Source organism: Odocoileus virginianus, chromosome 25 (assembly GCF_023699985.2).
Source record: "Odocoileus virginianus isolate 20LAN1187 ecotype Illinois chromosome 25, Ovbor_1.2, whole genome shotgun sequence".
NCBI classification, from domain to species: Eukaryota; Metazoa; Chordata; class Mammalia; order Artiodactyla; family Cervidae; genus Odocoileus; species Odocoileus virginianus.
Genome location: NC_069698.1, coordinates 48,234,663 through 48,243,263, shown reverse-complemented (window position 1 = coordinate 48,243,263; position 8,601 = coordinate 48,234,663). Strand labels below are relative to the sequence as shown.

At 40.1% G+C, this 8,601-nt stretch overlaps 1 pseudogene; it reads right to left on the bottom strand.

The window, feature by feature from the left end:
- Positions 1–2,075: 2,075 nt before the first annotated feature.
- Positions 2,076–2,857, bottom strand: LOC110143062 (small ribosomal subunit protein eS4, X isoform-like; annotated as a pseudogene).
- Between the last annotated feature and the right edge of the window lie 5,744 nt (positions 2,858–8,601).

Below are 8,601 nucleotides of genomic sequence, written 5' to 3'. Positions count from 1 at the left end.
TACACCTATTACACTCTAGCAGGAAAGCCCTAGTCAAGAACCAAATCATCCTGCACCTTGTTTGTGGACTTTACAGATTTCACAACTACGAGATATCAGTCTGTTGTTTAAACCATCCAACTCCTGTTACTATGTTATGGTAGTCTGAGCTAACACATACAAGTGTGTAACACATTTTTCTTTCTGTTCTGCTTGTGTTTACATGTAACAGAAGTCAGCCAGCAAGATCCTTGTTGCTAGAGAGCTATACTTTCAATCAACACGAAGCCCAAATTCCATGTACACCCTATTCATCTTGAAACTGCAAAGAAGGCAAATTTTATCTGATCAAAAATAAGAAAAATTTGAGGAAAGCCAGTAATTTAATTTTGGGTGATGACAGAGTAGGCTGATAACAATAAAGGTAAACCTTGGAATGGATAACATTGGCAGTTTTAAATGACACAACTGAAAAAAAAAATCAATGTATTCTTGAATGTTAGTTAACCTGAGCTAAGAACTATCAAAAGAGCTGACATTTTTTCATGTGTTTTTTTGCCATCCGTATGTCTTCCTTGGAGAAATGTCTGTTTAGTTCTTTGGCCCATTTTTTGATTGGGTCATTTATTTTTCTGGAATTGAGCTGAAGGAGTTGCTTGTATATTTTTGAGATTAATCCTTTGTCTGTTGCTTCATTTGCTATTATTTTCTCCCAATCTGAGGGCTGTCTTTTCACCTTGATTATCATTTCCTTTGTTGTGCAAAAGCTTTTAAGTTTCATTAGGTCCCATTTGTTTATTTTTGCTTTTGTTTCTAAAATTCTGGGATCTGGGTCACAGAGGATCCTGCTGTGATTTATGTCGGAGAGTGTTTCGCCTATGTTCTCCTCTAGGAGTTTTATAGTTTCTGGTCTTACATTTAGATCTTTAATCCATTTTGAGTTTATTTTTGTGTATGGTGTTAGAAAGTGTTCTAGTTTCATTCTTTTACAGGTGGTTGACCAGTTTTCCCAGCACCACTTGTTAAAGAGGTTGCTCAACATCACTCATTATCAGAGAAATGCAAATCAAAACCACAATGAGGTACCATTACACGCCAGTCAGGATGGCTGCTATCCAAAAGTCTACAAGCAATAAATGCTGGAGAGGGTATGGAGAAAAGGGAACCCTCTTACACTGTTGGTGGGAATGCAAACTAGTACAGCCACTATGGAAAACAGTGTGGAGATTCCTTAAAAAGCTGGAAATAGATCTGCCATATGACCCAGCAATACCACTTCTAGGCATACACACTGAGGAAACCAGATCCGAAAGAGACACGTGCACCCCAATGTTCATCACAGCACTGTTTATAATAGCCAGGACATGGAAGCAACCTAGATGCCCATCAGCAGACAAATGGATGAGGAAGCTGTGGTACATATACACCATGGAATATTACTCAGCCATTAAAAAGAATTCATTTGAATCAGTTCTAATGAGATGGGTGAGACTGGAGCCCATTATACAGAGCGAAGTAAGCCAGAAAGATAAAGACCATTACAGTATACTAACACATATATATGGAATTTAGAAAGATGGTAATGATAACCCTATATGCAAAAAAAGAAAAAGAGACTCAGATGTATAGAACAGACTTGCGGACTCTGTGGGAGAAGGTGAGGGTGGGATGTTTCAATAGAACAGCATCAAAACATGTATATCTAGGGTGAAACAGATTACCAGCCCAGGTTGGATGCATGAGACAAGTGCTCGGGCCTGGTGCACTGGGAAGACCCAGAGGGATGGGGTGGAGAGGGAGGTGGGAGGGGGGACCGGGATGGGGAATACATGTAAATCCATGGCTAATTCATTTCAATGTATGACAAAAACCACTGCAATGTAGTAAAGTAATTAGCCTCCAACTAATAAAAATAAATGGAAAAAAAAAAAAGAGCTGAGATTTTTATCAAATAGCATGCCTTTTCCTTAAGAGGCCGCCACACCCATTTCTAACTTTAGTAGTTGAGTTTCTTTTTCTTTTTTTTAAATTGATCACTTGGAATTATCTTTAATTAGGTACAAAGACTTCTTCAATCACATCACCCAGAGATCGTTTTATCCCATGCTCTGTTTGGCTGCCAGTCTCTTGTCTCTCTCCTCAGCAGTGGTAAAGCAAATACCCTTCCCACGGGGAAGAGAGATCCATGGTTTGTTGCCTTTGCCAGTAAGGAAGATGTTCGAGAGCTGTTGGCAAAGCTGTTGCCGTTCACATCTTTCACATGAACTACATCAAAGGAACCTGGATTTCTCTCCCGGCTGGTAATCACGCCAATTCTTCCCAGGTTAGCTCCTCCAGTCACCATGCACACATTACCTGTGTCAAATTTGATGAAATCAGTAATCTTGCCTGTGTCCAAGTCAATTTGAATGGTGTCGTTCACCTTGAGGAGGGGATCAGGCTTACGGATGGTGCAAGCATCATGGGTCACCAGATGAGGGATTCCTTTTGTCCCCACAAAGATCTTTCTTACTTTGTACAGTTTATACTTGGCCTCCTCAGGTGTAATACGATGAACAGCAAAACGACCACTGGTGTCATAGATCAAACAAAAATTCTCTCCAGTCTTATCAATGCTAATGACATCCATAAAACCAGCAGGGTAGGTTATATTGGTGTGGACTTTGCCATCCATCTTAATGGAATGCTGCATGCAAATCTTCTTTACTTCATCTCCTGTTGGGGCATACTTAAGTCCATTCCTTAAGGAAATGGTTAGGGGGAGACATTCCCTCAGCTTGTGGGGACAGGTAGATGGAGGAGGGGCAAACACACCAGTCACTTTATCCAGCATCCAATGTTTTGGAGTTGCTACACGCTTCTTGGGACCTCGAGTCATGGCTGTGCTAGGTATGAAAAGAGTGACTTTTAAAAAAGAGCAACAGTTTAAAAAATAGAAAGTTAAGACCAAAACTGGGAAAATACTTCTCATTAAAGGAAGGTAAGACAAACATTTTCATAAAATCTATCTCCCTTTTTTTGCGTGCATGTCCAGTCGTGTCTGACTCTGTGACCTCATAGAGAGTAGCCTGCCAGGCTCCTCTGTCCATGGGATTTCCCAGGCAAGAACACTGGAGTGAGTTGCCATTTCATCCTCCAGGAAAATCTGTCCCCTAAGACATTTCTAAAGTGACACCAACTCAGAAACTACCTGTGATAGAGGTTATACTATTAGTTGCCTTCGAGCTATTATTGAAAAAAAAAACAGCAACTGTGTTATCTTGATTTGCTGATGCAGGTAGCAATAGGGTTCCTTTAGATTCAGCTTGATTTGTCTTTTTCACTGGCTTTATTAAAATATATTAATATATGTATTTTTTTATAGTTTGCAATGCACATACATTATTGCCCTTAATCTTTTCAATGACCCTGTGAATTTAGTACTATTATCATCCCTATTTTATTCTTTTCAGAGAAGTAATTGGCTGCTAGAGAGGGAAAGGAATTTGCCAGGTGTTAATCAATACAAAAGTGGTACAGCTATAATCTTGCAGAATCCACAGACTTTTATAGGGTACCTCTTGTCCTCCCCACACAAATGAAGTGTGGTCCTTTCTCAACAAACACACACATACACATAAAACATAACTTGTTTCAGAGACTGACTACAATTGGCCACATATATATGAGAAAATTTTCACAGACTTGGAGTCCTTCATGATGAATTTTCTTCTTATGTGCTACAGTCCTCATTTTGATTAGTGACTTGGAGATTAGATGGAAAGTAAAACACTCTGCTGGTTGGAGGCCCATTGAGTTCCCAAAGGACAATCAGACTCACTATGCCCCCAGTGGACCCACCCAAAAAGCTTTCTTTCTTCATCCTCATTTTAAAAATCTTTTCTGAAAGCCTTCCTGTGATGATCAATTTACCTGCTAAAATTATGTCACTCAAGAATTTAAAAAATGTATGTTGATTTATATTGAAGATTGCTCAGCACTTTTCTATCCCTCTGACTTCAGACACCTCCTTGAAGACAGGTTCTACATGAGAACACCCTGCTAAACTGTCTAGACCTTGTGGAGAAAACTCAAGCAGAAAAACAGTACAGCAGGCTTCGCTGGGTGTGTGACCAACGTAAGTGAGAAACTAGCCTTGTGGTTAAGTGTGGCATGCTAGAGTGAGATCACTTGGATCTGCATCTAGGCTCTGCTATTTTCACTAAAACTGAGAATATGGCTAAATTATTTAATAGTATTGAATATTTAACTCATTGCTGTATCATGAGAACTAAATGAGTAAATAGAGGAAAGTACTTCACAAGCATCAGGCACATGGAAACCACTATTAAAATATTAGCTATTATTACTATTAGAGGAGAGATGATGGATGGCATCACTGACTCAATGCACATTAGTTTGAGCAAACTCTGGGAGATGGTGATGGACGGGGAAGCCTGGCGTGCTGCCATCCATGGGGTCACAAAGAATCGGACATGAATGAATGAATGAACAACAGCAATTACTATCATAGCCATGTTAAAAAAAAAGTCTTCCTCGTGAAACTTCAGGGACAAATGATAATTTTTAAGACAGTTTTATGATAAAAAACCAATTTCCTCCCTTTTTGTTTCCAAGTCTGAGCTCTGCAAACTACAGCACATGGAGCACATCCAGCCCACTACTTGTTTTTGTACAACCAGCAAGTTAAGAAAGGCTTTACCATCTTAAATGGTTGAAAAAATATCAAAAGAAGAAGCTGTTTCATGACACGTGATTGAGGAGAGAAATATGAGACTTTGGGCGAAACATGAAACTCAAAGCCCAACTTTTCCCCAAGAGATCTCTCCAAGTTTCAGGCTCTTCTGTCCGTGTCATGATCTTGGTCTCTTTCCAGCCTGGGGTAGGCGGCTAGCTGAGAGTCTAAAAAAAACAGGATTTTGACTCTCCTTTACAAGCCTCAATTACGGGGTCCAGTTTCTCACTTTGGAATGTTGGAACACTTGAGACTTTTTACCTGGGACTCTCAACCAAATATGAGACAGAAAAGAGTCTTAATAAAAGAGAAATTATTTGCCCCATACATACAACTTACCTTTGCATTTTATCTCAGGATGAATACCAAGAAAAAAAAGAGAGAGAGAGAGAGAGAAAATTGGTTTTCTCATAATGTCTTTAGTTTAACGGCATTTAAAATCCTTACTCTGACAAATAAATTATACAGTAACCCATGTAAGCATGTTCTTAAAACAAGCCAACAGAACAAACATCTTTGATGTGTGGCTGAAATCTGGAGCTGTGATGAAATCTTAATCTCATTTTTCTTTCCAGTCTCTAGGCTTCTGTCCTTTACTTTGATCCACCCTGTATAAAAGCTACTGGCAAATGTTTCACTGAATTTGATGTTATAAATTGTACGTAAATTCACACACCCTCACATTTGCCTTGTAACAGAAATGGCAACTTGTAAATGATGACACAGCAATGAGTCAGCAGTTTGAAGCCCTCCCAACAACCACCTCACTGCTTTATATGGAGCTTCATCCACACTTCTTCCCTGGGAAGCTTCCTTGATTACTGAGGGGATCAGTAGACAGACAGGCATCTACCTTCCATAAATGCTGGTAGACATCGCCCATGGAGAATCCCAAAGATGAGGGGATGGGAAAATAAATGAGAAATAAATATGGGGCACAGTCCAGCACAACTTGGTATCTGAGTAAGCATAGAAAAAAGGTTGACTACCAGGTCATGGTGCGCAGTTATTTTATGTGTCTGGTCCACCACCTGATCATCTTGAAATGTAGAGAGATAAGGAAAACAATACCTAAAATTCTGGGATCCTAACTAGGGTTGGCTTCCCAGGTGGCTCAGTGGTAAAGAATCAGCCTGCAATGCAGGAGATGCAGGTTTGATCCCTGGGTTGGGAAGAGCCTCCTGGAGAAGGAAATGGCAACCCACTCCAGTATTCTTCCCTGGAGAAGCATATGGACAGAGGAGCCTGGCAGGCTAGGCTCTAGAGGAGCCTTCATGGGGTCACAGAGAGTTGGACATTTCTTAGTGACAAAGCAACAAGAACACCAACCAGGGTTGAGGCCGTTATGTTCCCCATATGTTTATTTTCTTTGAGTATCAACTCTAACTAGGTTAGATTCATCAGTATACATATAAGGAACATTCCATAGTGTTCCCTACAAAAGGGATAGAAAAATTGTGGCCCACCAGCCAAATCTGACTATGGCCTGTTTTTGTACAACTTGTGAGCTAAGCGTGATTTTTGTTTTCAGATGACTGAAAAGAATTAAAAGAAAGACACTATTTCTTGGCCTGTGAAAATTGTATAAAATTCAAGTTTCAGTTTTTATAAACACAGTTGAGTGGAATGCCACCGCACCCATTTGTACTGTCTCTGGCTGTTTGCACACTACCGCGGCAGAGCAGAGTAGGTTGGGTAGAAACGAAAGGGAGCACCATGCCTAGAATATTTATTCTGACCCTTTGCAGAAAGTTTGTCAACACTGTGCTCTATGATCATGAAGAAGAGCATGGACAAGGAGGCTGCATCAGTGTTAAGGAGTAGACTGCATCCCAGTTCCCTTCCTAAAACCACGATGCTTGCTTAGTTGCTCAGTCATGTGATGTCTTCAAATCAGCACTGGCATCTGACTTCTGCTCAAAATGAAAACATCCCCAGGAGGGCTCTTTAATACTCCAGAAGGAAACAGTAAGGTGGGGAGGGGAGATGGAAGAAGGAAAAGGTGATCAAGGGAGTTGTCTTGATTTCTCACATATTAATGATCGAAAGGTTGAACAGTAGACTTCTGATAAACTTAACGGTTGAGCCAGATAATTTGTGCTTCATTCTAGGTCTAAACTGCTCTGATATTCTCTCTGTTTTTATTCTCCTTCAGGCCTCAAGAGTTTCAAAATCTTACCCTTATCTTCTTAAGTATAACTACAAAAATAGAAGTTGGCCTTAAAATATTAGGTTAGGGATATCAGAGACTTTTGTGTAAAGACTGAAACCTTTAAAGGATATGACCTTTCCATATCCAAATGCTTACTTCCAAAGATTTGTCAGGAACACACGTTCGCTAACAAGGAGTTTATACTTGTGGTTGACTACCAACACACAATTACCATTGGCATATAAGCTTCCCAATGAAACTGACTTCCTGTCATTAAACAGACAATTCCTCAAAGGCAGAATGCATATCAGCTTCTGCTTTCCTCAAAGGGCCTTGTGTTTAGTAGGATGACACCATAAACAGTGGTTGGGTAAATGTTTTACTTATTCAGAAGGTTTACATTTTCATTTCATGTTGCATTTGTATGTCAATTCATAGGATAATTCTGGATATTTTGATACATTTTAATATGGTAATATTAAGTAAGCATTTGCATGCACACATAACTATGAAAAAGCTGGCTTAAAACTTAACATTCAAAACACTAAGATCATGGCACAGAGTCCCATCACTTCATGGCAAATGGATGGGGAAAAAATGGAAACAGTGACAGACAATTTTCTTGGGCTCCAAAATCACTGCACATGGTGACTGCAGCCATAAAATTAAAAGACGCTTGCTCCTTGGAAGAAAAGCTATGACCAACATAGACAGCATATTAAGAAGCAGAGACATTACTTTGCCAACAAAGGTCAGTTCAGTTCAGTTTAGTTCAGTCACTCAGTCATGTCTGACTCTTTGGGACCCTTTGGACTGCAGCACGCCAAATTTCCCAGTCTGTCACCAACTCTCGGAGCATGCTTAAATTCATGTCCATTGAGTTGGTGATGCCATCCAACCATCTCATCCTCTGTTGTCCCCTTCTCCTCCTGGCTTCAGTCTTTACCAGCATCAGGGTCTTTTCTAATGAGTCAGTTTTTTGAATCAGGTGGCCAAAGTATTGGAGCTTCAGCTTCAGCAACAGTCCCAATGAATATTCAGGACTGATTTCTTTTGGAATTGAATGGTTTGATCTCCTTGCAGTTCAAGGGACTCTAAAGAGTCTTCTCCAATACCACAGTTCAAAAGCACCAGTTCTTCAGTGCTTAGCTTTCTCTATGGTCCAACTCACACATTCATACCTAACTACCGGAAAAACCATAGCTTTGACTAGATGGGCCTTTGTCGGCAAAGTAATATCTCTGCTTTTTAATATGCTGTCTAGGTTGGTCATAACTTTTCTTCCAAGGAGCAAGTGTCTTCTGATTTCATGGCTGCAGTCACCATGTGTAGTGATTTTGGAGCCCAAGAAAATAAAGTCTGTCATTGTCTCCATTGTTTCTCTATTTGCCATGAAGTGATGGGACCAGATGCCATGATCTTAGTGTTTTGAATGTTGAGTTTTAAGCCAACTTTTTCACTCTCCTCTTTCACTTTCATCAAGAGGCTCTTCAGTTCCCCTTTGATTTTTGCCATAAGGGTGATGTCATCAGCATATCTGCGGTTATTGATATTTCTTCCGTCAAGCTTGATTCCAGCTTGTGCTTCATCCAGCCTGGCATTTCATAGGATGTACTCTGCATAGAAGTTAAATAAACAGGGTGAAAATATACACCCTTGATGTACTCCTTTCCCATCTTGGAACCAGTCTGTTTTTCCATGTCCAGTTCTAACATTGCTTCTTGGCCTGCATACA